At 45.1% G+C, this 5,804-nt stretch overlaps 1 protein-coding gene and 1 pseudogene across 1 annotated transcript in view; one reads left to right on the forward strand and one right to left on the reverse strand.

Moving 5' to 3' along the window:
• RBM6 (RNA binding motif protein 6) overlaps positions 1-5,804 on the forward strand; it is a 139,902-nt gene that overhangs the window by 84,898 nt on the left and 49,200 nt on the right. The window lies entirely within an intron of this gene.
• LOC105888075 lies at positions 1,426-2,128 on the reverse strand (annotated as a pseudogene).

A 5,804-nucleotide genomic window follows, 5' to 3' on the forward strand; every position in this document is an offset into this window, starting at 1 on the left:
CAACACCTAGCTATTTTTTTTGTTGTTGCAGTTGTTCTTGTTGTTTTAGCTGGCCCGGACCAGATTCAAACCCACTAGCCTCGGTGTATGTGGCCTGTGCCCTACCTACTGAGCTATGGTGCTGCCCCAAACTAGAGGTTTTGAAGATGGTTTCCTGAGAGACACCCCCTACCCCTTTTTTTTTTTGATACAGAATCTTACTTTGTCACCCCCGGTAGAGAGCTATGGCATCATAGCTCATAGCAACCTCCAATTCTTGGGCTCAAGCAATTCTCTGGCCTCAGCCTCCCATGTAGCTGGGACTATAGGTGCCCGCCACAACACCGGGCTATTTTTAGAGATGGAGGTCTTGCTCTTGCTCAGGCTGGTCTCAAACCTGTGAGCTCAGGGCAACCCACCCAATCTTGGCCTCCCATAGTGCTAGGATTATTCGTGTGAGCCACCTTGACTGGCCCTGACCCCTCCCCCCTATTTTTGAGACAGAGTCTTACTTTGTCACCCTGGGTAGAGTGCCGTGGCATCATAGCTCACAGGAACCTCAAACTCCTGGGCTCAAGCTATTGTCTTGCCTCAGCCTCCCTAGCAGCTGGTATTCCAGGCACCCACCACAAGGCCCAGCTATTTTTATAGATGGGATCTCACTCTTTCTCAGGGTGGTCTCAAACCTGCGAGCTCACGCAATCCATCTTTTTTTTTTTTTTTTAAAGACAGAGTCTCACTCTGTTTCCCCTGGCTAGAGTGCCTTGGTACCAGCCTTGCTTGTAGCAACACTGAACTCCTGGGTTCAAGTGACCCTCCTTCCTTCCTGAGCCTCCCAGGTAGCTGGAACTATAGGGGCCTACCACAAAGCCCAGCTGATTTTTCTATGTTTAGTAGAGATGGTATCTCACTCTTATTCAGGGTGGTCTTAAACTCTCGAGCTCAAGGAATCTATGTACCCTGGCCTCCCAGAGTGGTAGAATCATAGGCATGAGTCATCGTACCTGGCCTCTGAGAGACCCTTATACTCTGCATCCTTTAAGCCAGTCATGTGGGCTTTGTGTGTACTGTGTCTTCAGATCCCATGGTGTGACTGGAGGGCAAGTGGAGGGAGCATCTCCAGGTGAGTCTGGAGCAGCAGTGACACTCCAGCAGAATCTGTGTTAAGTCCTTATAGAAAAGAAAAACAAGCTTGGACACCCCCACCACCACCCCCCGCCCCCCACACACACTTTGTGATCATTGACCTTAGAGTAGGCCTCCTCAAACTGCGGCCCGCCGAGGACATTTATCCAGTCTGCCAGGTGTTTTTGCTGCTGCTGCCTGTCCTGCTTAGCAGCCGACTTGTCCTGGGGCCCGTAGTCCAGCCCTCCAACAGTCTGAGGTATAGTGAACTGGCCCCCTGTTTTAAAAGTTTGAGGACCTCTGCCTTAGAGTGTACAGTACAAAACACTGGCGGGTTCTTGTAAAGTTCATACATTTGTCCTATTGCGTGGTCAAATCTGAAAGGGAAAAAGCCCAGTGACATGTTTGGGGGAAGTGGTAAAGACAGACCACAGCAGAGGCTACAGCATGTCACAGGACTGAAGGAGATTGGGCAGAACCATGTTATATATCGGTCCTTCAACTCTGATCACAGTTCTGTTCTTGCAGATGATGTTTTAGAAATTTCCTGAGCTCACTCTCTTCTGCAGTCCACTCAGGCATCTTGAGTTTGGAGTTGAGGTTATTGTAGGCCCTTGCTGCTTCTCAAACAGATCCAGTGCTACCTTTTGAGAGGTAACTTCGGTGGACCCCAAAATAGGCAGGAGGACAGATTCATGATGAAGAAGCCCATAACATTAGAGCAGTGACACTGACTTCCCTGTGTTTGTCCTACCTGGTTTGAATTGCTGCCATAATGACATTCACATTGTGGTTTCCAGTTCCCAGTATGCTCTTCTTGTGAGTGTGACCATAGTGTTTAGAGACAATCTCTGGAAAATCTTGAAGCATTTCCCAGGTGAAGGCATTGTTATCCTGGAAGACATTATTGAGGGTAAAAGAGCTCTTTGCACTGTTTCTCATGGTAGATTTGTGGGGATTCTGCCTGGGGCAGCTCCAATGATTCAGATTTGGCCTTATCTCCTTCCTATGGCATGCAACTCATGTTTTTCATTTTAGGTTCCAGAGAGGGCTAAAAAAATCACTTTATTCTTCCCTCTTGAAGAAGAATGTGAGCTTATCAGTCTTTCCAAAACTCCTGAGGTCCACTTTATTTTTTGGTGTCCATAAGTTATGTTTTGTTACTGGGAGAAAAGGGTAGAATCAAAAGGGGAAAGAATCCACCTCTTCTCTCTTCTCGATAGAAAAATAACCTTTAGCTTCATTTACTGGTATTTCACCACCACTAAGTGTAGAATTTTTTTTAAATTACAAAATGTAAGACCTTGTTTCCCTTTCCTCACCCTCTTCTCCCCCCTTTCAAAAACCCACTATTTTCCTGCTGTATTTTCTTTTTGTTTGTTTTGTTTGTTTGTTTCTTTCTTTCTTTTTTTTTTTGGAGACAGAGTTTTACTGTGTCGCCCTGGGTAGAGTACAGTAACATCACAGCTCAAAGTAAACTCAAACTCGTGGGCTTACGCAATTCTCTTGCCTCACCCTCCCAAGTAGCTGGGACTACAGGTGCCCGCCACAACACCCAGCTATTTTTTTTGTTGTAGTTGTCATTGTTGTTTAGTAGGCCCAGGCCCAGTGTATGAAACCACCAGCCCCAGTGTATGTGGCCGGTGCCCTAACCACTTAGCTACAGGTTCTGAGCCATTCCTGCTGTATTTTCCTCTTTGCAAATACCAATCAGGCTTTAGGGGTTCTAAATTTGGTCACATTGCTCCATTTCCTCCATTTCTTTCTAACCATGATGCCACAAACTTATGAGACAAGGCCTAGGATGGTGGATAAAGCACATGATGATGGATAAAACAACCCTTGCTGGCTCGGCGCCTATAGCTCAACCGGCTAAGGCGCCAGCCACGTACACCTAAGGTGGCGGGTTCGAATCCCCAGCCCAGACCCGCCAAAACAACAATGACGGCTACAACCAAAAAATACCCGGGCGTTGTGGCGGGCGCCTGTGGTCCCAGCTACTTGGGAGGCGGAGGCAGGAGACTTGCTTGAGCCCAGGAGTTGGAGGTTGCTGTGAGCTGTAATGCCACGGCACTCTACCCAGGGGGACAGCTTGAGGCTCTGTCTCAAAAAAAAAAAAAAAAAAAAAAAAAAAACCCTTGCTGCGAACACCTGGCAAGGATTGGCCAATGTGTGATGGTGGTTGTGTTGAAGCTTTGGAGGCAACCCTCCCTCCCCTTGGTTGTTGTGCCCTCCACCCTTCACCCTGCAGGGCAGGATTTCCTTGATGGCCTGGACTCATCAGCTCACCATGGCCTTAGCACCCCACACTGCTGGACAGCTCACTGATACTCTGCCTCATTGCAGCTGGCTACCACCTGGAGCTAAGGGCTGCCACCTGGGCCACGTACAGGTGGGCACATGCACCACCCTTTTTCAAATTGAAAAAAAAAAAAAGCTAGTAAAAATAGCCTTTTTTCAGTGTGGGTACCTAGGAATAGCTAGCTGCTGTTCTTGGGGATGCATTGAGAACACTGTGCAACCTTTATAGGAGGTTCAACAGTGTGGCCTGTGCAGTATCCTTAGCCTAAGTCTGCTCTCTTGGCTATTCCTTTTTTTTGAGAAAGACTCTCACTTTGTCACCCTCACTAGAGTGCCACAGCATTATAGCTCATAGCAACCTCAAACTCTTGGGCAAGCGATCCTCTTGTCTTAGCTTCCCGAGTAGCTAAGGGCTACAGGTGCCTCCCACTAAAAAGTACTCAGCTATTTTCTAGAGACAGGGTCTTGCTCTTGCCCAGGCTGGTCTTGAACTCATGAGCTCAAGCAATCCACCCAATCGTGGCTTCCCAGATTGCTAGGATTACAGGTGTGAGCCACCATGCGTTGTCCTCTTTTGGCTATTCCTTACCACTTCTCACCATCAGCTCTTTAAGCAAAAGAAATAGTTGGGAGGCTAAGGCAAGAGAATCACTTAAGCCCAAGAGTTGGAGGTTGCTGTGAACTGCCACACCACAGCACTCTACTGAGGGGGACATAGTGAGACTCTGTCTAGAAAAGAAAAAGAAATGGTTTATGTTATCCAATAAACAATACAAATTAATCACTCTATTTTCTTCCCAGCAGTGACTCAATTTTGAGACTTAGACAATGAAGCATGCCTATATATTGGATTTAGAGTCCACTTTTTTCAGAATAAAAGAACCAGGGAACTAGAACAATAGTCATCTCAGAATATAAAAGGGTGTTATAGAAATGATACAAATCACCTGCCCTTCACTAGGGATGGGGTAGGGGGAAATGGCCCTAATTGCTATTGGAGAGAGCTTATTTTTTATCTAGGACTAAAAACATTTGCCCTGGATATCTCATAATTATTTTAGGGGTAAGTGAGACAATTGGTAGACAAGAACAAGCCATATCTTGTTTCTGTATCTATTCTACTTTATGAGTATTTTGATTTCCTTGTGATTGGAACCAACTGAGAAAAGATAATAAAAATAAAATAGAAGTTATAGGAACCTGAATTCTGAGGATTGTCAGTAAGATGTTCAACTGCAGTCTTCTACTTCCACTAATAATTAGGTCATACCCTTGTTTGGGTATAAATTTTTTTTTCTTTCTGAGACAATCTCACTATGTTATCCTTGGTAGCGTGCTGTGGTGTCACAGCTCACAGCAACCTCAAACTCCTGGGCTTAAGCGATTCTCTTGCCTCAGCCTCCCAAGTAGCTGGGACTGCAGGCTCCCACCACAATGTCCGACCATTTTCTGTGCAGTTGTCATTGTTGTCTAGCTGGCTCTAGGCCAAGTTCGAACCCGCCACCCTCTGTGTATGTGGCTGGTGCTGTAACCAATGTACTACAGTTGCCCAACCAGACATAGATTATTTTACTAACCAGTAAACTGAGGTACTTATAAAGGTTAGGTAAAACATTGGTCTAAAAAGATAAATGAAATTATAACAAAATGAAAGATTCAGAGATATTTGCCATTTTAATGGGCCATTGTTCTGAGTGCTGATAGCTGGAACTTATAAATTGTTTCCTTTTAGTGAGATGTCTGTGGTGGAGGAATTTGCTGAGTGCCTTATCTGCCTAGCAGATTTCATCTCTGTAATAGACTCTTCTCACAAGGAGAGAAAATATTTCTAGCTCATTTGTTTATTTACAGTACTTAATTGCTTATTTGTTTGTTTATGGTTTTGCTGCTTTGTTTTTGCAAAATTAATGGAACCTTAGAATGGGAGAGTCTTACGGATCCCTAGTAGGCAGTCTGTTCTTCCTGAGTCTCCCTGGATCTGAGTTAGTGGCATTATTTCCAAGACTGCAGATAACCAGTTTTCTTTGATCATAACAGGAGGCATTTTCTAAAACTGGGGGATCTTACTTTAGAATACATGTAAGAGTGGCAAGGAGTAGAAGTGGAGTAGATGAAATATATTCTCAGCACCAGATACCCTTAAAATAAATAAGTTCTCTATGTCAGGGTCTGGCCTGGAGTGTATTATGTTCCTGGAGCTGAGTTCTTAAAACCCTAACTTCTATTTATTTATTTTTATTTATCTTATTATTTTTGTTTTTTTGAGATAGTCTTACTTTGTTGCGCTGGGTAGAGAGCTATGGCATCATAGCTCATAGCAACCTCAAACTCCTGGGCTCAAGCAATTCTCAGCCTCCAGAGTAGCTGGAACTACAGGCACGCACCACAACACCTGGCTG

This window comes from Otolemur garnettii, unplaced genomic scaffold (assembly GCF_000181295.1).
Source record: "Otolemur garnettii isolate 467f Iridium unplaced genomic scaffold, OtoGar3 scaffold00179, whole genome shotgun sequence".
Lineage (NCBI taxonomy): Eukaryota > Metazoa > Chordata > Mammalia > Primates > Galagidae > Otolemur > Otolemur garnettii.